The following is a 24995-nucleotide window of genomic DNA, read 5'->3' as shown; positions in this document are numbered from 1 at the left end:
TGTTTTTCCCAGTGTGGGTCTCTTGTGTCTGGGGTGCCTGGGATGGGGTCTGCTCCTTTCCCTTCTCTGTGCCTGTGGTGTCCCTCCCTTCCACAGACCGTCCTGCAGGTCTGTTTGGCTCCTGACTCCTCTACCCTTCCTGTCCTTTTCAATGTGGCCTTTTTTTCTACATTTAGCTGTGGAAAGTCTTTTCTGCTAGTCTTTGGGTCATTTGGGGGATTATTTATACTGATGTGGGTGTTAACTAGATGTCTCCATGGGACAAAGTGAGCTTAGGATCCTTTTCTTCTGCCATCTTCCTCAGAAGTCACTGCCACACATTTTTAAAGTGTATTTTGCACATTGAAACAAATTCAAACTACGTAAGAAAAGACAAATTTTTTTAAATCATTCTGAATTCTACCACCAAAAAGATTGCCATTATACACATCTTCTATATGCTATCCTTCTTTACTTAGATTGATTGCTTGATTTATCTATTTACTCATTTGTAATTTGTAGCAAGCTTGTGAGGTAACATGTCATTATTTTTCTTTTCCTCATACTTAGAGAGCCGTGTCCAGACATTTTATTTGTCTGATGCTGTGCAGCAGTAACTTAAGTAACTTCTCACTATTTTCATTCATTCTCTGTGTTTCTGTCTGTCTCTGTGTATCTGTCTCTCTCCGTCCCCCTCTTTCTCATCTTTCCTCGGAGGAACAGTGTGAGAATCTGAGTGTGTTCATTTCTGTATTCAGTAGACTTTCCCAGGGGGGAGGAGACAGGGAAAAGGGGCTAAGGTGGAAGGACACCTGGGTTCTGATATATTTGTTCTGAGATTTGGTTCAATGTCCTAGACCAGGGTTTGCACCCTAGACCAGAGAATGCACACCATTCCCATAATGGGTGGGGCAGGAGGAGAGAGTACCACTACACTTTAGGTCATTTTTCAAATTCAGAGTGTAGTTGTGGATATTATATTTCTGAGAGCACCAAGTTTCTTTTTCATTTTCCCTGTAATTTCTAGTAGCAATTTGTACCATGATTCTATCCAATAAATATAAATATAAATATATTTATTTAATTATAGTTTGCTTTTCTGTATATCTGGTGATATTTTGAGAATATCAGGATTTAGTCAATGCACTTCAATCCACAATCGAAACTGACTTCTGGATTTAGAGGTAATTTGAACCTCACTTGGCTGCCTTTCCTCTCCAAAACCCTCCACTTCCTTCCTGAACCTTATGTTTCTTTCCTTGATTATGTTATTGAAGCTTATACTCTTACATTTTGCTTCTGACTTGTTTTATTGTTGTTAGAGAAATATATATATGTATATAAATATATGTATATAAAATATATATGTATATAAAATTTGCTCATTTTGTTAAGTATTGAGGAAGAGAAGTTTATGTAATTTAAATCAGAAGTCTAGAATCTGATAATAACAGATAGCCCTGGTAGTACCAGGAACAATTCCATTCATCCAGCTTATTTCTTTTTATGTGCTCCTCTTCTTAACTTCAAAAAAGAACAGTAATTCCTCACTTGAGCCATGGTTAGAATTGGGGAAAGCTTCAGCTAAAGCCCCAACTAGGTTCTTAAATCTTCTGACATTTTACTCAATGAAGGGCTTTTCTTCCCTTTTCAAGACTATCTTAGGAAAGATACTAATCTCTCCTAGGATTTTGAACTAAATCACATTTTTCTGGGGCACACTTTAGAACAAATTGCCCTAACAAAGGTCCTGACAGAGTCTCAAGCTATAATAAATAGCTGGTTCTGTTACTACTCTACCCCCTACATTTAAGGAAATTTAATGTCATTTATTTTTAAAATAATAATAATAATAATAGGCGTAATACAATGATGTAGAATTATCTGAGAAATTTTTTAGAAACCATTGTATTCCACATTGTAGAGCAATTGGAAAATAATATACTTTATAAGTGAAAAATGTAGAAGATAGTTAATAGTAATTCAAAGGAGCTAAGACAAGCCAATGATAACTGCGAGGTAATTAAGGACGTAGTTATTAATGCCTTTAAATGTAAAAATTAAATATTAGAAACAACCTAAATATCCAACAGTATTAAAATATTTAAATAAATTTTCAAATGTCCACTTAATGGAATATTATACAACTGTTAATATTTAGGTCTTTAAAGAAGGTTGATTTATATAGTGAAAAACTCACAACATAATGTTAGGTGAAATAAGAGATACAACTCTATATTTGGGAAGACTTCAGTTATGCAAAATAATCTACATATCTGCTTGAAAAAGTAGAGGGAATTATATTAACATTTTGTTCATTTCTAGATTATGGACTTTGCAATGACTTCTATTTAATGTGCACATATGACTCTTAAAAATATTTTTATGTCAGTTAACAATGAAGCAGTAATAAAAGAGTCATATTCATCAGAATAAAGAGACTCAGAAAAAGATTAAGATGCACTTCCAGTGCAAAAACTACGAACATTTTGCCAGGAGACCAAGACTATGAAAAAAAAAAAATCAAAGAATGGAGTCTTTAAGTCCTAGGCATCTCTCTAGATGAAATAAAGATTTTCCTGTAACTAGAATGGAAAGCTAAGCCTTAGTTAAACAGTAATTTAAAATGATTGAGTACTAGCAAATGAAGTTTAGAGTATCATAAAATTTCGTATTTAATTAAGTCTTCAGAGGTCAGTGAATCCACACTCTTGAGAGGTTCCCAAATCCTTTCTTCAGTACACTTGTTGTTAAATGGTCATCCAGTTTCTCTGTTTCTTATACCAGGTTTGAATACCTCCAGTTGACATGTAGCTCATCATGTTTAGAGATGGTCTCCTCTATCTCTGAGGTGTTAGAAAGTTCTAGGGGTCAGAAAGTTCTCTCCTATGTGGAATTGGAATTGAATTGGTCACCCCTGTAACTCCCACTTGTCCATTCTTGAAGAGTACTAAGAACAGGCAAGAAGGAATTTTTAATCAGTAAAAATATTGATATATTTTCATAGATAAGGAAGGAGAGAAAATTGGAAGGGCATATACTCGTGAAGTCAATTTCTTCTTTACAACAGTGTTTCTAATGCTTCATGACCTTTCTAATTCTTCCTTTTTCACCCCAGAATGATTATCTTCAGTTTCATAAGCCAGTTCTTTCTAAGACATGGTTTCCAACCCGTACCAGTCCAGGAAGTACTCCTTTAGAAGTCGTGCTGAAGTTCTGTTGACCAGTTGGTTAATCTGGGAAGTATGTTTCCCATCACCCCCTTCCCAGTATAGTTCTGAGTTAGAGCAGTTAAAAGAGGAACTTGCATAAGATTCAGAGAGCAGGGGGAAGTGGTGGTCATTACTTCTGAAGGTCTCAGCGGGAAAATGCAGTGAAGGACAGACGTAGAAGTACTTAGAGGGTTCCAGTTTGTCCTCATTCTCCTCTACTCCACGTTTAGGTCTTTTTCCTGACTGCTGACCCTGCTGCCCAAGAGCAGTCCCCAGCCCACCCATAATCATGTAGGGGAAAACACACTCAGGTAGTAGCAACACAGAAGAAACCAGCAATGTTGCCCCTAAAAGTATAGTGTGAAACACACACACAATTTTAAATATTCTAGGAACCACATTTTTAAAAAGAGTAAAATGAAACAGGTCAAATTAAGTTTAATAGTGTATTTTGTATAACCCAATATGACTGAAATGTATCATTTCAAAACATAAACAATATAAAAAATGATTAATGAAACAGCAAGGAAGCCAGTATGTCTAAAACACAGTGAGTGAAGTGCAAGGTAGTATGGGATGAGGTGAAGATGTAACCAGGACCCAGATCATACGGGACACTATAGACCACAGTAATGGTGTGGGATTTTGCGAAGTGTAATGACACTTTTGAGCAGAGGAATGATATGATCTGATTTATGTTGTTGAAGAACAGCTCTGGCTGTTCAGTGGAGAATAGACTGTAGGGGAGGAAATATGGGTGTGGAGAGCAACTGGGGGGCTTTTGCAGTGACCTAGATGAGAGGTGATGGGGACTTAGAAGTGCTCAGACATGGAAAATCTGTGATATATTTTCAAGGTAGAACTGACCACACCTGCCCATGTTGAATGTGTAATGTGAGAAAAAGAAGATTTAGTGATGGTGCCTATCGTTTTGAGTTAAGCACTTAGGAAAGATAGTGCCACTTTCTATGAAGAGGATGACTAAGAGACAACCAGTTTATTTTGTTTGGCTCTATCATAAAATATGATTTAAATATTGATTCTTTGTTCTTTTGATAAGCACATCTTTATCTAAATTACAGGTATAAATCTTGAGCTAAGGAAAGCTAATTATAGAGTTCAGGTTCCGTTCAGCTTAATACCCAGGTGTTAACATTACATCGCAGAATATAGTTAATTCATCTTACTCTAGTATTTATTGTCAAAAATACATTTATACTTCTTCTCCATAAGTATAAAATTTTTTCAGCTCATACTTCTTTTTTGGCATTACTCCCAAATTAGTAGCCTCATTTCTTCTTTCCCCACTTAGCCTGGAGCACTAATTCAATGGATTCTGGCCTGTATCCTCCAGTCCCTCACCCCTTGTCCTTCTAGCCCACCTGAATTAGCAGTCCCTAACATGGGATTAATCCAACCATCTGTTTGCTCAACAGGTACTTCAAAGCTGCCAAACACTGCTGGGGAATGTTGCATAACTGGGTTGCTTGGACTTATTACCTATTTACCATTTCCAGCCTCAAATTTGTTCCTCAGTGCTGCTGGGTGATCCTGTCATTCATCTCTATTCAGATATCTTTCCCATTTGCTAAGGTGACATTTTGTGTTTTTACACTCCTCAAACTTGTACTTTTTTTTTTTTTCACTTCTATCCAGGAGGAAAAAAAAAATACTTTTTAGAAAACAAAATTTATACTCCAGGTAATTATTCACATTTCCTCCTCCAGCTACAACATGATGTATATTAACACTAGTCCTCATCCTCCAGCTCATTTCTCCTTCTCACTGATTTCAGCAAATATGCTTAACTCTTCCCTTACCCTAAAGCACCTTCTTCTGTCCCTCATACCTTGAACTTGAGCTAGTATATTCGTCTTTGTCCTTCCTTCATTGCAGGCTTCATTAGGGTTTCATAACTGCTATAATCATATCTTCCACTGAACCTATTCTTTCCAAGGTCATCTGTGACCCACAGTCTTAAATTATTTATTTCACATTTTTATCCTGGTTAGCATATCTGTAGCACTTAATGCTGTTGACCGTAGTCTCTTTCTTGAATCTCTCAAATCTTCAATGATGGTCCTAATTCCTTTGATCAATTCCAGATCTTCTTGATTGGCTTAGCTTCCTTCACAATCACTTACACATGTTAGCTCAAGAGTCCTTCCCACATTCTTCTTCTCATACTCATTCCTCTACTTGAATATTATTCAGCCATAAATTCAACTTTTACTTACTGTAGCAGCCATGAAAATGTGCTACAATCTCCTGCTACAGGGAACAGAGTTGACTAACAGCCCCAGCACTACCCTTATGGGTCGAATACCACATCTATACCATGGCCATACTTTCCCTGGGCTGCTCCCACCTAATGATGGAGTGAGGTAGGATTCTAGTGCAAGGCCATCCCTGTAGCACACAGGACTCCTCTAGTGACTTTGGCTCGAGGACTGCTTTTGGTCTGGAGAAAACTTTCTTAGGACTGCTGCAGTCTGATTCTTCCTGCCCAAACCTTCTTCCTTCCCCCTCTCCTTAATCATAGGTGTCAGACCTGCTTTGTGGTCTAAAGGATCTCCCTGCCTTTCTCCTCTTTCTCCTTCATGAGTGTTTCCCCCAATAATTCTCTTGCATACTTGATCCTATCTTGGCAGCTACTTCTCAGAGGATCCGATTTAACACATCTACACACCAGAAGCCAAGTATTTCTAAGTCCTCTCAAATTCAGCATATCTCATATTAGATTCCTTATCTTGCCATTACACCCATAACCCTTCCTAGCAAGACCTGCCCTGTGTAATAACACCATCATCCACCCAACTTCTCTCTCCTGCTCATCAACCTGTCTTCCATGGCCTTCGCTCAGGCATTCATTAAACTATTTCAGACTTGTGCTATGTCAGTTATGGACAACTGGCTTTTAGTCTTGCTCTTCTCCCATTCTGTGTTCAGAAAAGACTCTCCACAAACTGGTCCCTCATATCTTTGCCCGTTTTAGCACTGTAACTCCTCTCATTTACCCATCACTACGAACTTCCTTGCACTCACTAGATAAATATCCCATACTTGCTCATGGCTAAGAGTCTTCGCAGTTGCCAGTTTACCATCTCCTACTGTCTCTGTTGCTTCAATATCTATACATTTTTCAAGATGCAACTCAGATGTTATTTACTCAGTGAGTCCCCATCCTCAAGCCAGCTACCACCACAAAGATATGAAATCTTTGTTCTTTATTATCTTAGTTTACTATACAGACTTCATTTACAGCATCCCTTATATTTTGCTAAGATTATATGTGTAATCTGTCTCTGCCACTATATTCTGAGACTTTGAAGGAATGGACCATGTATTATTAGTTTATGTCTGTCCAGTTCTTTGAATGGTGCCTCCATCATAGTGGATAATCAATAAATATTATGGAATTAACTGAAGCAGCAAAGAAATTAAAGTTATATTGCTTACACTTTTCTTGAGAAAGGCATGCTAACTCCTAATGATTATTACAGTGTTTCTTAAATGCTTGAAAATAATCTGCTTAGCAGCTTTTGCTCCCTCCATTAAATCAGGAAGATGTCAATGTTTGAGACCACTACTCAAAATTTGAAATAAAAGTCAGGGCTAAAAGTATCATTTTCTTAATTAAGGAATAGTAATGCTAGATACAATCTCATTTGACAAAGTAAATCACTGATGTTATATGGGTTTGAGGGGAACACCTTGTTTTAAGACATGTTTGCTACAGAGGCAAGACTATGGTGATGTCAGTCTTAGAAACATATTTCGTATTGGACATAAAAGTGCATTTTGTGTTGGTTACAGAAGTAGAATGGGCTGATGGCAGCCTTAGAAGTGTGTTCAATGGAATGAGTCTGCCACCGATTGGCTGACTTTCAAGGCATGAGGCTCTCACTGACTGGTTGACTTTCATAAGTATATTCACTGAAGCAGCTGTCATTGATTGATTAAGAAAATTTAAAATCAGTTTTGGTGATTTCTTAGAACCATGGATATGGAACAGTCAGTGATTGATTAGACAGAAATAAAACCATTTCAGGTGGATGTTTTTGTGATGGCTATAGAACAACCAGTTTTTTACTAAGAGTATGAAGGCTTTTTGTTACCCTCAGGTCTCTGATTTCTTACCTACATCTGTGAACTTTGGATTCATTAATACACATACCCTACTCTCACCCAATCATAGATACATGCATGCCTTGTTCCTATAATCAATTGATGAGATAACAGGAAATGGAAAATAATATAGGAATATCATAATAAATGCCACTAAATAAAATATATATAGTAATGCAAGGAACCCTAAATTGGGAACTGTCCATAAGGCTGGACAGTCTTTTTTTTTTAATTTCAGACTTATTTTTTTATTTCAGACTTATTAATGTTATATGATCCTTGAGAGATGTAACATAGGAACTCATTTTTGTTAAGCCAGCCTTTTTGAAAGTTATTCTAAATGAAGCACAGAGAGAAGAAAAGATCAGTGAGCTGACATATATTTAACCTGTGTTAATCACTTTTCACATATTATCAATTAATTTCCAAAACCAGGTGAAGTAGGTGTTCTTATGCTTTTTTCTATTAAAAAAAAATGAGAGCTTCAAGAGGTTAAGTAAAATTTTCATTGTCACGAAGCTTGGAACTGACAAATTTAGAATTCCGATTCAAATGTTTATTTTTTTAAAAGAGTTTATTTTAGGGAGAGCATGAACAGGGGGAGGGGCAGGGGGAGAGGGACAAGCAGACTCCCCACTCCGTGGGGAGCCCGACACAGGGCTTGATCCCAGGACCTGAGCCGAAGTCAGACTCTTAACCAACTGAGCCACCAAGATGCCCCTCAAATATCTATTTAAATAGCCAAAAGAATTTCTCCCTTCTACCACCTTTCCTGCCCCAAGGGAAAATGGAGAACCTCCACTTCGAAGAAATCAGTCTGGAGAGGGAATGCAATGGAAATTGAAGGAAAATAGGAAAATCTCAAAGTTTTCCTGACATGGAAAACTAGTTATGCTTAGCATAACTAGTTTAAAGTTTAGATTTCTGAACCCCTTCCTCATTGGCTATTTTATTTTAAATGGTGGCTCACAAGACAAAAACTTAAATATTTTTATATTCTAGAAAGCTACCCAATCTTCCCATTCCTGCTGTTCTAACACAAACATTTGCTGCACAGAAAGCCATACTACAAAAAGTGTGGTATAATTAGGTTCTAGTGGGTAATATAAATGGTTACTCCAACATATTCACATTTTTTAAAAGGAGGCTATATGACTCTATAATTCTATCTCTCTACATCATGCATTTTTTTATTTTATAATTTGTTTAAGATTTTATTTATCAGAGAGAGAGAGAGCGTACAAGTGAGGGCAGAGGCAGAGGCAGAGGGAGAAGCAGGCTCCCCGCTGAGCAAGGAGCCCAATGCAGGACTCAGTCCCAGGACCCTGGAATCATGACCTGAGCCAAAGGCAGACACTTAACCAACTGAGTCACCCAGGCATCCCTACATCATGCATTTTTTTTCAAAAATGACTGAAATAAACATACAGAACTCTATAAAATATATCAAAATAGGAAAAACAAATACAGCTAGCTTACATTTATTGAGGTTTTCTGGAAGTCATATGTACTATGAAGCATTAACTTGAAACAAGGATAGGGACATAGAAATAGAAGAATGGACTTCATAATTTATTTGTTAAAGGCATGCCATAAAATCCTGTTCATTAACTCTAGACAGATCACAAATTTGACTCTAGTTATTTTAAATTCTGTTTAAGAACAAAGATATGATGTTACTCTTAATACAATTATAGTTCAGATGGAGTTTTTATATTACAATTTTTAATTTTTTGTAATTAAAGTATAACATACAGGATCACAGTAGTTTCAAGTGTACAATATAATGATTAAACAATTCTATATATTTCTTGGTGCTCATCAAGATAAGTGTATCCTTAATCTCCTTGATCTATTTTACCCATCCCTCCATGCACCTCCCCTCTGACAACCCCTAGTTTGTTCTCTGTACTTAAGAGTCTGTTTTTTGTCTCTTTTTTTTTTCTTTGTTCATTTGTCTTTTTTCTTAAATTCCACATATGATTGAAATCATATGGTATATGTCTTTCTCTGACTGACATTTCACTTAGCATTATATCCTCTGAGTACATCCATGTTCTAGCAAATGGCAAGATTTCATTCTTTTTTATGGCTGAATAATAATCCATTTTATATATCTATATATATCACAACTTATTTATCCATTCATCTATGGACAGTCCTTTGGGCTGCTTCCATACCTTGGCTATGCAAATAATGCTGCAATAAACATAAGGGTGCATGTATCCCTTTGAATTTGTGTTTTCATATTCTTTGGGTAAATACCCAGTAGTGGAAATTACTGGACCATATGATAATTCCATTTTTAATTTTTTGATTAATTAATTTTTTTTTAATTTTTAATTTTAACTTATATTTTTAATTGCCAAAGAGAGGAATAAAACATAATAATGACATAGTTTAGTAGACACAAGGTGAAAATCCAAATCAGATTTTCAGAAAAAACACTTTGTCTTCTAAGTTAATCAACTAATTTCTTTTGTAAATATTCAAAAAGATAACATTGAGTAGTGGCTTTAAAAGTGACCTAATAGAAGACATGATATCTACTTTAATTAAATTGTTTTGTTAAGCATCTGCTCAATATCCAGGTACCTTTAGTATTTCATCCTATTTCTGTTGATAACGAGTGATGAACAATGCATAGCATATTCAATATATTAAATGAATATTCTGGTTTTTTAAACTATTTTATTTATTTTTGCATAGGTAACATATAGCACAGAACACATAGAGTAAAAAAAAGTGTTTCCTAACCCTGTTTCCAGCACCCCAGTTCTCAATGAGAGGGAAGTAATATTTAGTTACTATGATTTAAGAAAAGTTCCCTGAAATAAAGGGAGACTTGGATTGGTATATTGAATGTAATATTCATCTTTTATCTCAAAAAATCAAAGCAGAATAGTAAACCGTGAGACATATCCTAGTAAACTCATTGAACTTTAGAAATACAAGATCCTTCTGGGTTTCCAGGCAAAATCAAAAGTCACTTGCAAAGGAAAAAAATCAGATTGGCATCAGACTTCTTGTCAGCAACAATCAAAGTAAGAAGGAGTGCAGCAACCCTCTCCGTAAACTTAAAGAAAGAAGGGGTAAATAAAGGATTTTATATCCAGCCAAGCTGTTCTTCAAATATTAATGCTACCACCCATGAGTCTTTCCTGGGGAATCTACCAAAGGATCAACTTCATTTACCCAAGAGATGATTAAGGAAACCAGTAAAAGAACTGGTTATGAGGAATAAATATACTTAATTGTAGATCTAAGACTATAACATAGGTGAGAATGAGAGAGAAAATTTAGTATGTAAATATTCCTTATTCCATCAAAGTAACACATCAAAAAAAATGGGAAAAAAGGCAAATAGAATGCACTCAGTTGATGCAAGGGTAAGAGGTAGAAGTCAAAGGAAATGATTTGAAATTGACAGAATAGTTGACATGTAACTAAGGAGGAAGGGGACTACAGACATTAAAAGTATTAAAATAAAGTAATTTTTAAAAATATACATCTTAAACACAAACTATTTCACAATAAAAGAAAAAGTTTAAAAAGCAGAGAAAATAGAGTGCTTAATGAAAGACACCTAGTAAATATAATTCTACGTTATAAAAGACCAAAGTTATCCATTATATTGATAAATGTAAATAGGCTCAACTCATCTATTTAAAAGTTTTTTAGATTGGCTTACAAATCAAAATCAGAATATGGAATATTCTACAAGACAACCGACTTAATTTCTTCATTGTCATTCCCCTGCATTTTCCTACCTTGAACATTTGCCAATATCAGCTTTGTTCCTGTTTATATTACATACTTGCAGAATAAGTTTTTAATCCCTCAAATCTTACTGTTCCACATTCAGGTCTTACGAAGCAATTTAGCCTTGAATGTTTATTCAAGTAGAGAAAAATGAGCAAATGTTGGTTTGGTGGGGGGGGAATCCATCGTATAATGCATTTTATTCTTAAGTGCTAAGTAGTTCCAGGCTTTTTTTCCCTCTTTCTTACTGAATTGTGTTAGATTTTATGACTGAATACAAAAGAACAGAAAAAAATAAACATGTCAGGAAAAGATTTATTTAATGAAAATTATTTTAGAATCTCTCCATTTCCTTGCTGTGTAATCACAGGCAAATCACCAGTCCCAACCTCTTCCAAAATTCTGCAGCCTTCCTACATTGCAGATAATAAAAATCAAGCTATTTTAAAAAGCCATTTTTAAGTAGTATCTAGTACTGGTGCTCACAACCATATCTTCCAGGATTTTCACTGACTTTTACATGAAATAATATTACCATATGAAAAATTAGAATATATAGATGGGAAAGAGAGACAATTATTAAACCAGCGAAAAATCTACCACAACACTGTTGCCAGTGTTTCTATATATAGTCATCTGTAGGTTACTCCTATGGCAGGGAAAAGAAAGCTGCACAGAGCCAGCAACCCTGCAGGCAGCCTGCTGCCCCTTCTCCTCTTTGATTTGTAAATACAGACGAAAGAAGGGGCTGGGAAGGACTTGAATCTGGGTGGGTAAAGGCAGAGTGAAGGCTCTGGTTGCAGCATTGGCACTGGCACTACAGTACCCCTAGTGCAGCTCCCACCAGGCCAGAGTCGGAAAAGAGGGTTAAATACCAAAATAAAAAGAATCCTTAGGTAAAGTGTAATCTACTTTGACTTACATAATAGGAAGTCATTTGGCACCTCCTCGTTTTCTGTTTATATCAGAGAATCAGAAACAGAAAATATACTTCTCTAAAATATGAATGCATATGACTCTTCAAATGACAAGTAAGATTTATTCAGTGCAAAAAAAATATTAGAGGATATAGAAAAGTACAAACAAAAATGTAAAAACCTACACGTATGGGCACCTGGCTAAGCGGCTGCCTTTGGCTCTCGTCTTCATCTCGGTGTCCTGAGATTGAGTTTTGGGATCGAGCCCTGCGTTGGGCTTCTTGCTCAATGGGGAGCCTGCTTCTCCCTATCCCTCTCCCTCTGCCGCTCCCCCTGCTTTTACGTGCTCTCTCTCTCTGTCAAATAAATAAAAATCTTTTTAAAATGGTTTAAATATATTTAAAAAATAAAAAATAAAAACCCACACTTAATCATCAAACACTGCCACCATATTTTACATCAACAAATCATTTTGACATGTTTTTAATGACCAAAAGAATTGACCCTGAGCTTCAAATATCAGAACTTTACCTAGATGGAAGAAATGGAGCATTACCTACTACTGTGTCTCCTCACCCTTTCTCAGTTAGGCTCGGCTAGGACTGGTCCTTAACCACATTTGAGTCACAGTTATATTGTATGATGGCTAAGTATTAATTATTAAGCGTTAGTTATTAAGTATTACTAAGTATTAATTGCTCCAGCTAAATTTTTTTTTGCTAGTGATATAAAAATTAATTAGGTTAAATATTCAGCTTTCATAATTATAAAATCTTTCTTAAGTCCATTTATTTCTGTTTGAGTTGGGCTGGATGATTCTTGACTTTCCTGCTAGCACCAAAATGTGATTCTCTGAAAATATAGAAAGAAATTAAATGTACTGTATGGTGACTAACATAACAAAATAAAAATTATTTTAAAAAAGAGAAAGAAATTAAGACATGTACTGCAAATAAGTTAGCTTTTTGTGAGGTTTTCTTAAAGTTATCAAAAAATCTATTCAGACAGTCTCTTCTGATGCATTTTGACATTCACTCTTTCAGTAGGATGTTAGTTACCATGCAAAAGCAGATTCTTAATAATTGATGTTGTTTACTTTGAAAGTGATTACTCATACAAGGCTTGGAAAAGTGAATCAATACTTGTTTAGCCATCTCCAAAATAAATCAGAGATAATTGTTAAAGTAATGCACGTTAATTTAGGCTGTCAAATTAATTTCCCAACACCTCCTTATGCTACAAGAGTCTTAATTAAGAAATAACTAAGGTTGCCTTTTCTTATTACAGGTATTGCTGAGCCACTGGCTCTGAACAAAGTCATTTAAGTCTTTTGATGTATGCAATTTTAAGAACACAAAAGAAAAGCTACAAAGGATTAGTTATACTGTGTTTTTGTAAATGGGCTTTACATTTTACAAAGTGCTTCCTTGTTCTTTCTGCAAACTGTGTTCTGTTCTACAAGATGCAAACTTGGACTCCTCTGAAGCTATTTCAGTACAGTGTGGGGCCTTACAGAGTGTCCAGTCCCAGGTTCCATACTTTAAGAGGATCACTGACTAATAGAGTACTTCAGAGAGAGAAAAGTGAGTGATAAATTCTGTAGAAATTATATAAGGTTGAAAGAACTGGAAATACTTAACATTAAAGAAGAAGGGATATCATAATAATTGAGGGGGCCTTCTCTTATTTGAATGTATGTTATATGGTAGAGGGCTTAATTTTATATCTTGTTCCAGATGGTGGAATCAGCATGGATGATTGGTAATTATGGGGAGGTAGATTTTGACAGTACAAAGGGCTGCCTTACCCAGTAGTGAGCTTCTTGGTACTATGTATCCCCTGGAGAACCACTTAGGAGGGTTGTGGCTAACACTGAGGGATAGTTCTCTGAGAGGCTCACTGTCTCAGCCTTTCAAGCCTGCCAAACATGGGGAAGCCTCTCCTTCCTGGTCCAGCCCACTCCTTGACTCTTGTTATCAACATTAGATGGAAATTTCAAAACCCCAAAAGACAAGGACTTGCCAAAACACCTCATAGTCCCCTTATTACATGTCCCGCCCTGCTTCTGAATAACCCACTGCTATCCAAAGAGCTGGCCATTGCTAGGGCACACCCTCTCTGCCCCATTATGTCCACTTCTATGTCCAAGGCTGTTGGAGAGCAAGTGTGAGACCAAAGGTGTCATTTCCCCTTCCCAAAGTTTAGAGAACACCACAGTTCATGTATAACCTGCCACACTCTGCCCATCAATCTCGTCTAGCACTTATTGCATAATATTTAGTTGTTTTTTATAACACTTTGGTATGGTGAGTTCTTTAAAAGCAAAGACTGTTCTATTTATCTTTATAACTCCATAGCTTATCCAAGTGTCAGCATTTATTACTCAATATATACTTAAGGGAGGAATAAATGTATTCCTTTCCGAATAAGCATTGCCTCAGTGCAGGTACTCTATCAATGGCAAGATCTAAAGAATTAAAATAAGGTACAGTCCTTGCCATTAAGGAGTGCTAAAAAATCAGCAGAATGAATACACACACACACACACACACACACACACACACACACACACGAGTTAGGGCCCCTGTATCAGGTGTTTTGCCTTGTAAGATTTCTTTTCATTCTAAGAGTGTATAAATCCATATTCTTTTCCTCAATTAAAATAGCTTAAATGCAAAAGCAGGAAAAGTGGCCATCTATATTAGGATTTTCCTAGGTTTTTAATTTACTGTGGGCAATACAGCCCGGATTCCTGCAAATCAAATAATTTGAAGAGTCAGTATATAGTGAAAACATGGGATTCTTTTAAGTTAAAGAGTTGGGGAACAAAAGGTCTTGGTAGAAATTAGTAAGAAAACCATACAAAATGCACTTTTCTCATATTAAGAAAAAAAGACTTTCTGGCTCTGGAATTTAAAGTGTATGGTAACTTTTCTTATATACTAATTGAAGAATTCTAAATGTTACATCTATAGTAAAAATAATAACATACTGACATGATGTTCACTTTCCACTTAACAGACATTCACAGATTAAATCTATTCATTTCTATATAATGTAGTTGCTTTTATTATTCCTGTTCTTCATAGGATGAAACAGGACGTAGAGGTGAAGTCCTTTGACCCTAGATGATGTAGTAGAAAGTAGTAGACCTAGAGAGTTGAGCACCAGATTCCACGCTCATAATGACATCACTGTGTTGCCTCTTGTATTATAAAAAATATTCTCCTAGATCGGGGTAAGAATTTTATTTTTTACCTTGTGGTAAGATTCTTTCTGCCAGTTGTTTCATAATATAGAATCGGTGATCCATAATAAGTCTTGCTTCTGATGCAGACGTGAACAAAGTCATTGAAAAGGCCTTGAGAAGAACTGTTCAAAGCAAGAAAGCAAAGTCCTTTAGCAAGAAAACAGCAGCTGGTATTCTAGCCTCTTACTTGGTTTCTCCAGTATTATTTACCCAAACCCAGACAGCCCCACACTCTCTGCCCCATTATGCCACACCTATGTCCAAAAGGACACAGTTGTGTTAAATGATACGATTTGATCAAATTACAATATATGGCTCTCCACATTCACACACATCCAAGCCAACAAGCCAACTGTTGTCGAATCCATTTTGATTTACTGACAGGATGCTTGCTCTGAGAAGCAAGGTGCATTTCATTTTGGAATTGAATCATCTTTCTTTTCACTTAGTTGCACATATATTCTGTTTTTCGCTTTGTGCTCTAAATAGTGAGTTAATTGGGACTATTTAACAGATTGTAGATGTGGCTGCTGAGAGCAATTGCATTTTAACAACTGAACAACTGAAGGAGTTTTTCCTTAATTTGCTAGTTGGTTCCTGGTTTGGTAGAGAATGACCTTGCCCCCTACAGTTGGATTCAAAGAGTTCAGCAGAAGCTGAAGTGCTCCTGACTGTAGGAGGTGAAACTCATTCATATTCTTTTGTCAACAAATTAACACTGAGTTGCCAGTGTGTTTTCGTCCCACAAGAATCACCTTAGCAACATGGATATAAAAACAGCATGAACTTTCCCTCATGCTTCCTAGCGTGAGGAATCCACAACAAATGGGACTGGCAAAATACTGCACTGATTTTAACCCTTGAAGTAATGTCAGAATTCCATGAGACGTTGCAGATTCTAAAGATGCAATAGAAAAACATATAGAACGGTTAGTTATTTCTCAAGAGGGCTTTCATTTGGCTTTGTAATTTTTCCTGACATGGCAGGAAACACAAGCACCCTTTGCTTGACCAAGTTTAAATTAATTTTAGCATAAAAAGAAAAGGAAGATCGATTTTCAGTTATTTTGGCTGGGCCACTTTGAACAGTGGGTTCAATGGTCACTGACTATAGTCAGGTACCTTTTTATTCTTCTATGTTTGAGTAATAGGAGTTCTGGAAAATAGAGGAATCAAAAGCTGTGTTGTAGTCATAGAGTCCCCACTCGAGTGCAGTTAAAACGGGGGGCAGAACAAATCCTGCCAGACAGTTGAAGTCAGAAATCTGTAGGAAATGAGCCACGTAGCTTTGTTTTGTGTGCTTTAAAAATATGTATATATATTTATATTTATATATATTAAATAATATATAAATATATATTATATATAATATATAATAAATATATATAAGTATATATTATTTGTAATATATTTATTTATATAAATATATATTATTTGTAATATATATTTATATATATTATGGTTTTGTTTTTTTGGTTTTTTTGGGTTTTTTTAGAGCAAGAGAGTATGCGCAACATAAGGGGTGGGGAGGGGCAGAAGGAGAAGGAGAGAGAGAATCTTAAGCTGGGTTTGATCTCACAAACCTGAGATTGTGAGCTGAGCTGAAATAAAGAGTTGGACGCTTAACCGACTGAGCCATCCAGGTGCCCCTGTCTTGTGTGCTTTTTTTATCCGCTCACAGGGAAAGGCCAGAAACCTCTGGTATTCATGGCTTTCTTACATGTTGGTTGCTGCTTGTCCTTACTCCAAGAAGAGGAGAGCTAGTGGAACTATGGCATGCGTGTGTTCTGGAACTCCACCTCTGGGCCTCGGCCATCTCTTGTCTCTACCTTCACTCTTTAGTATCTTGTCCACCTCTTTAGGTCCCTGAAAAGATTTGCTCCACATAGTTATAAAAATCACTAGTAACAATGTTATGTTTATATAGTTAGTAGAGGGTGTACCCTGGTATCCAAAGTTTGGGGGGGAAAGTAGGCTATCATAAGAAAAAGCATTTTTTATATGGTCTTCATCATTATTGCTCTTAAATCTACAAGTACTTGCAGTTTCTTTGTTGCATTTGAACTAATTTCTAATTACTAGTTTCTATATCTAAAAGTTTCAAGAATACCTTTAATGTTTTTAAGGAATTGAGGTACCATGAGCTATACATACCCATTGTTTTATCTTGCATTGGTGTGAGGAAAATCCATGCTGGCCTTGCTGGAGAGAGGATTTCACAGCACGCGGCCATGATCCACCCACTCCCACCCCTAAGCACAAAAACCTCCTTTAAAATTCAAAGCCTAGGATATTAAAGTCTGTCAGAAAACACAAATAACAAAAACTCTTGTATGCTACAGGTGCACTTATAAACTGGAAAACAACTGGTGATAATAGACCAAGAGCTTAACCAAATTCTTATAACAAGTTTATAACATGAATCCAGTATCTTAGGTTAGGTTCCTCAAGAAACAGATTGAAACAGATTTTTATTAGTACCCTTGAGATTAGCATCTGTGGGAGAATAACAGAAGCAGGGCTGGGTAAATGGAAAAGTTGAACATGGTTACCTGGGAGTCTCAGCAAATCTTGTCTGGCTCTTCTGAGATTACCTAAATAGACTTTCTGCCACCCCCGCTACACCCACATAGAGCAGTCACTGGATGAGGGCACCTGTGGGGAGGGGACCTAACATTGGGCAAGGCAGCTCTCTTCTATTGAGGGAATTCTTAGGGAGGGACTCAGTTGTATACCAATATCAACCACACTCACAGCAGCTAGGGAAATGAGGGCCTTGGTCCTGACACGACCATCTGGGTGGCGCCCTACCACGTCTGTGAGAGTCCAGAATTTGTGAAATTCAGATCCACTTGTTTTATATAACTTCATTATCTAGAGTCATCTTTTTTCAGTATTCTAGGATTATGTGTCAGGGAAATTAATGGGACCAACTATAGCCATCATCTCCGAAGCTGGTCTTAGGACCACAACTGATGGTCATCATCCCCTTTCTTTACTATCCCTTCTAGATTCCCTACAGTCTCAAACAGCACATCCACTGCTCTAGTTGGTACTTAGTGAGGTAATTCAAATCTCCATTCCTAAAAGTTCTGATCCTCTTGTAATCATGCACTGTCAAACTGTCAAGACTACACTGGACTGTTTCCTGTCAGAATTGGGTAAGGAGTATCAAGAAACACCTCCGTGGATCACGTGGCTGCCACAGGTATTCTCGCCTGCCCCCACTGTGTAATGACAGTGCCACCTACTCGTAATCATCAGGGTCCATTATCTCAGCAGGATGGTGACTCCTTTCCTGACCTTCTAATGGGACCTAAAGTGCTGGTTGACAAAGAAGGGAACAGAACTAAAAGTCTTGCTAGTGAAAGCATTAATCTTCTGGGAACAGAACCTCTCAACCTGCAAAGCTTATTGTTGCAGAGTCAGAGGCACAAATTCTTTAAGCAATTCTCTAGAAATAATAAGAAAAGGAGCCACTCCTACTTTCACATCTTCTTCCTACTGTAGACACAGCAGTATATAATTCTCAATGATTTAGGATATATCCTATATCCTAGAGGATGGCACCCCATACAGAGTATTATCTCCAAGCTTGTGCTTCAACCATACTTACAAAAGATAGTTCCATTACTCTGTAAGTCTGGCGGCACCAGTGGTATGGTCTGCTATAGGAATAGTGTATTCAGTTGTCACATGTCCCCTGCCATACCTCTTTTCTTTAAAGTCATCCTTGGTCTATAGCTTTGTCAGGTGGGGTACCATGTCTGGGGATTAGACATTCTGTAAACACTGGAGATGGCTGAGGTCCTACAAGTGGGAAATTCAAACCCATACCTAGACTATATGGCGATTCTAGTAAAGATAATTGCTGCCTCTTCCAGGATGTAATTGACTTGCTACCAAGTGACTGGTCGGTCTCCTTGGGAGAGGGCACCCTATCAGGTCTAAATATTGTTTGATACGGATAAGTTGGATATCTGACAGCAATAAGAAGACAGATCAGCCATAGTGATGGTGAACCCATGCTGTTGGTTGGATCCATGCATAGTTTTCATCCCTGACACCACAGATACCCTGTCCGTGCTTTTATTGTGCCAGCACCACAGTAGCTAATGACAGAGGCTGGCTGTCGTGTCTGCCAGCAGCAGAGTCATTCTATCTAGCTAGCTGTTCAGTGCCTCTTTCATGATGAATGCTCTCTGGCAGGCATTAACAAGTTGCACATAGACCTCCACAATGTGTGCTCACCTCCATGGGTCCATCACATGCCTCTTCCTCAGACCTCCTTATCCCCAAAGTTTCAGTCTTTTCCCCAATCTCTGACCAAGCAGCCACACCAATCTCCACTGATTAAAAGTCCATGTATAGTCTGAACTTGGGCCATTTCTCTCTATATATAAAGTAGATATTGTGGTAAAATGCCTGAAGCTCTTCCCATGGGATAATTGTCCCTTGTCACTATCTTTCAGGGACACAACTTAATGGGATTGTAATAAAGCAGTGGTCTACTTTTAGCTTGTACTTAAATATGGAAATTACCCACCCACAAACCAAACTTAGCCTTTTCCCCTCTCTGTCAGCTGATCAAAAGCGTGAGTTGAGAGAGAGGCACACATTTAACTGTATTGGATGGCAAGTGAGTCTGGGCCACCTGTTTATGTACTTATTTGTGCTGTTCGGCCCTACTCATGCCAATCTTGAATGTATATTCTAATAATAGAATGCTGCTCATGATATAATGCTGCTGGGCTCTCTTAATCTTATGACTATTATGAGTTCAAGAAAACCCACCTTATAATGGATATGATATCATGGATCGTATGCTCTTTGGTATCTCATGGTCAGCCACCCCATCTCTATCGGGACCCAGTAGCTAAGCCAGGAGTTGTTTTGGAAAGATGTATAATTCTCTGCTTCAAATGGCAGGGCCCTGTTCTAGAGCCCTAAGAGACTTCATTGTGATTTTTCTAGTGGGGCTTATCAGAAATTCCACATGGCATCTTTTCCACCATAGATACCTTTATGTTTTTAGGGTGGCACTAATCTCTACCTTTCCTCCTGGGCCATGTATTGTTTTTAACTTATGGTATTGGGCATGTGGGCAGTTTCAGCAGCCTCCACTTGGCCTTTCCAGTTAAATAGCTATGACTCCATGGAGCTAGAACTCAATATTGGGGTACTTATAATTTCCTCATGTGTCTATCCTGCGTTGTACATTTGGGGGACTGATGAATTACCAAAAAATATGAACCAAGGGACCTACTTGTGAACCAGACCTGTGCTAGCACTCCATTTATTACTTGGCTCCTGTATGCTCTTACTCTAACACAGAGGCCATAATGATCTTTAGGTTCCTGGGTATTAAGGCTAATTCAAGCCTCATGTTCAAAAGTCATTAAAATATCTGGGTTTCCCTTTCTCCTTGTATAAAGTTTCCCAAATAAGCTGTCACAGGTCCCTTTAGGAGGGAACTGGAGGAATCATTACCATGTCCAGTGTGCTTCAGGGCCCTTCCCCATAGGGACCCAGCCTCTCCTTCTGACTTCTGCTCAGAAAACTGGCTCTACTGTTAACTGGAATTGATATAAAAACTTAAAAAAGAAAAAAAAAAGCTGTCTCCAGTTTGATAACAGGGCAAAGAAACATGATCTATCTTGCACCTAAGGATGCAGGTTCCATTAAACATCTCCATATCTTCACAGATCAAGCCCCTGGGTTCCACTCCCTTATGATTACACTTACACTTTTCTTTTTTTTTAACATTTATTTATTTATTTATTTATTTATTTATTTATTTATTTATTTATTTATTTTAGAGAGCAAGCACAATCAAGGGGAGGGGCAGGAGAAGGAGAGAGAGAATCCTCAAACAGACTCCCTGTGTGGGGTGAAGCCCTTCTCAGGGCTCGTTTCCAGGACCCTGAGATCATGACCTGTGCTGAAATCAAGAGTCAGAGACTTAACTGACTGAGCCACCCAGGCACCCCTACACTTACATCGTTTCTGACTGTTAAATGCCACTACTTGCTTTTTAATGTTGGGATCCTATCATCCCCATTACTGTGTTGGGACCTATTAGCACTGGTATTCTGCTGGTTATTCAGTGATGTTGGGGCTCCTCTCACCAGCACGTTTCTTTATCGTATTGGTAAATAGTGTGTTCTCTGGACTCCCCAAGGAACATAGTCATCTGGCAGGTATTTGGACATTATGTAATATCCTCCCTAGCATGCCAACCTCTCTAAGCCTTTTGATCTCTCTTTCTACCATTTGTGTGGCAGCTCTGGAATTTCCAGCTCACTTACTAAGAGCCATCTCTTTTTCCAGGCTTCTAAAAGCCAATGAGCGGTAGCATTTCCTAATTCCTAATTCTACTGATTCCTAGGTTCTTGCCAGCGTGTTATGTCCTGCATCATTCCCATATCAATAATTCTCATTTATCCAACTTTGTATTCCTTTTGACTCAGAATTCTTAAGATCCAGTCTCCCATGTTTTCTAAATACTATGATAGTCCCTTTCCTCCCTTAATAGGCCCAGCATTTCCCAGACCAGATTATATTCCCTTCTGACTATCACTTTTTGTTGTCTGGTGGCCAAGAGACAAGGTGTGGGTAGATCTGAAGGGGAAGATGGTGCATATTGTTTTGTGAGACAAAGGCTTTTGAATTGTTTTTCAAGCAAAGAAAGAATGAAAACTTTCAATGGGGAGAATTGAGCCACTTATACAGAACCAAATTGTCCAGAAAAAACCTGAATTTCAAAGCTCTTTATGGGTCAATTCAGATGTCCCCATCACAAGCCTCAGGATCTCACTCCTTCCTAACCAGGGTCTGACATTAGCATAATAGACTTGCCTTGCAGGGGTGAAAGATCCAACTTTTTCTAGAGATTCGCCACTCTTATAATTAACTCTAAATTTTTCTGCTTTTTCACAAGAGGCAAACATTTTTTTTATTTGTAACCACAGAGACCATCTAATTTTCATATTTTTCCTTAAATTGATGATTAATCACCTTCAGCCTTTCATTATTTTTTTTCCAATGAGTAGTTGAGGAAAAATAATTTTCCCTCTACCTTTTTGATTTCTTACCCAAAACCCCTGTGCTAAAAGACAGATTAATAAGAGGAAAACAAACAGCCGTTAACATGTATACCTCATGGATACATCAGGTATAGTCAGCAAAATTGAGTAACTCTCCAAGGTGGCTTAGAACTTAGACTTAAATACCATCTAAACAGGGAAAGGGGAAGGAGATGTGGGATTCCTAGGGAAGAGTAAATGATTTTTAGGGAAGGGGAATGCCCCCTTAGAAGAACAGACGTGAAGTATGATAGTTTGTGAAAGTCTGTCTCGGTGTGGTACCGACTTCTATTCTCCTCTTCTGTGACGAGGTTGTTGAAACTCCATGAAGGTGATCTATGACAATTGAATCCCTTTTGGAGGCTCCATTTTTAGGCAAATATGGAAAGTTCAGAGAAAGCCTCTCCCTGCACTTGTTGTGTTTTCAAGTGCCACAGCTCAAAATAATATACCAAAGTGGCGTATTTTAAGGTGCCATGTCCTGAACTCCTAGTCATATTTTGGGGTGCCATGTTCTGCTCCCCTTTAAATGCACTGATGGAATGAGGTATCTGATTTCCTTTCTGTTGTAATTATTAGTCTTCCCCTGCCTTCACAATGCCTGAGATATTTCACCTGTTTATTCCCATGCCAGTATGAGAGATCAAGAACTGTACCACTACAGGAGGCCAGGAGCAATCTCTAATCTAACTACCACCAATGACAGGGTCTTTATTCCCATCCAGCTGGTAGATGACCCACGTTCAAAATCATCAGTCTCCTTTCGAGGACTACTCCTAGCATTAACTTCCCCAAGCAACAGTCCCTGAGCTGGAGAATTGTATCCAGGTGGTTTTTTGGAGCTACTCTTAGAAAAAATACCTGTAAGGGAGTAAAAAACAAAAAACAAACAAACCCCAAAAAAACAAAACAAAACAAAAAAAAAAAAAAAAAAAAAAACACAAGGTTGGGTGGAAGAAAAAACCTAAACCGAAAATAGTTGCAACAGAAGTCTCCAGGATCATTTGCGGAGCTCTGAAACTGGAATGGCCTACCCATATTGTGGGGAGGAGATGAGAAGTGGGTTTTGTAACTTCTTACATTAAACAGTACTTGGTTGTAAGCTGCTGTGGGAGAAGACTTACAACACTGAGCAAAGCTACTTCTTTCACTCAAAGGAAATTCCTGTGAGAGACTCTGCTATGAGCTCTTTAGCCACAGTCTTTGAAGTCGGGAGGATAAATGCCCCATCCTGAAGGGGAACCTGGGCAGTGCACCAAACACTGTACTTTTGGTTTTGACAATATTGTATGATTTGAGGGCAACCTAACTATTGCACTAGGTTATTATTTTTAAAGCTTGTAAAACCACACACAATACATAAGGGGAGATGATCTAGAATTATGCCGCGCAAAAGGGAAAAGTCAACCTAGAATTACAAACTACAGAAAACTCAAAAGTACATAAGCTATACACCTGAATAATCAAGGATTGACTATGTTGGGGAATCATCAAGTGCCCTTGGGCTAACAGCATACTTTCTTATTTCGTGACTAACCAGAAACTCAGATTTTTATAACAAGTGGAAAGGGGAGCTCTGTTTTCTTCTGACATCCTCTAGAGGTCTGTGATATAGAAGTTTATGGTGAAATTCTTTTATAGTAAAACAAAATAAGATTCTTGAAGAACATTTATTGAGTGGTCTGGAGACCTTTAGTAAGCAAATGTAGTATCCAGAGGTTTCACTGTGGCTTATTTAAATGCAGAAAGGGCCTGGGGATTTTGTATTCAAGGCAGTGTTCTAGTGTTCTAGAATCTTAATTTTATTATTTGCATCATACTTACTTGTGTATGGTGTGTGTGTGTGTGTGTGTGTGTGTGTGTGTGTGTGTGTGTTGCAATGACTGGGCAATGACTAGCAATAAATAGACTGAAGTAATGGATTAGGGAGGTAGGAGTTATAACTCTTTGATAATTTCCATCATGATAACAAGAAAAAAAAAACCCACATCAAGCAGGGTATCCTAAAGGAAACTAGATAAGCAACTAGACTAAATGACCAAAGAGAAAAGGATAAGTAGATTTCAGAATGAGAACTTACATTTGTGTATAATTGGTTATCTTCAATTCTATCAGGTGGCATCAAAGGGAACCCTTGGGGGGGGGTATATATATATATATATATATATATATATATATATCTCGGACCATCTATTCTCTAGGCTAGAAATTACCTAGTTTTTTTTAATGAATTGGTATGAATTTAAGCTGATAATTATCTAAATTCATTTGGTAGCAAATTAACTTAGAACTCATCAAGTTGCCATAAATATACACTTGGACTTTTATGTTACTAATTTTCCCACTTAGACATCCATTTAGCTAATAATATCTATACTGAGGAGTTCATTTCCTCTCACCTTTTTTTTTTATCCCTTCTATGTTGTAGATATTGCCAGATATGGGATTAAAGATGACTAAGAAACAATTGCAGTCCTTAAGGAACTCACAATTTAATAAGGTAGACAGACATATAAAAAATATAATGCAAGCTCCAGAAAAACATAGAAAAGAGAGTGAATCATTAAATGGAACACTTACTGGTTACCTACCGTGCCCCAGGTTCTAATATCCATGAAGCAGAAATAAAACATTGTATGTGTGGTCAGTGAATTCATGGAAG

Source organism: Ursus americanus, chromosome 20, assembly GCF_024610735.1.
Source record: "Ursus americanus isolate L20-20 chromosome 20, mUrsAme1.1.p, whole genome shotgun sequence".
Classification (NCBI taxonomy): Eukaryota; Metazoa; Chordata; class Mammalia; order Carnivora; family Ursidae; genus Ursus; species Ursus americanus.
This window is presented reverse-complemented; position numbering follows the sequence as displayed.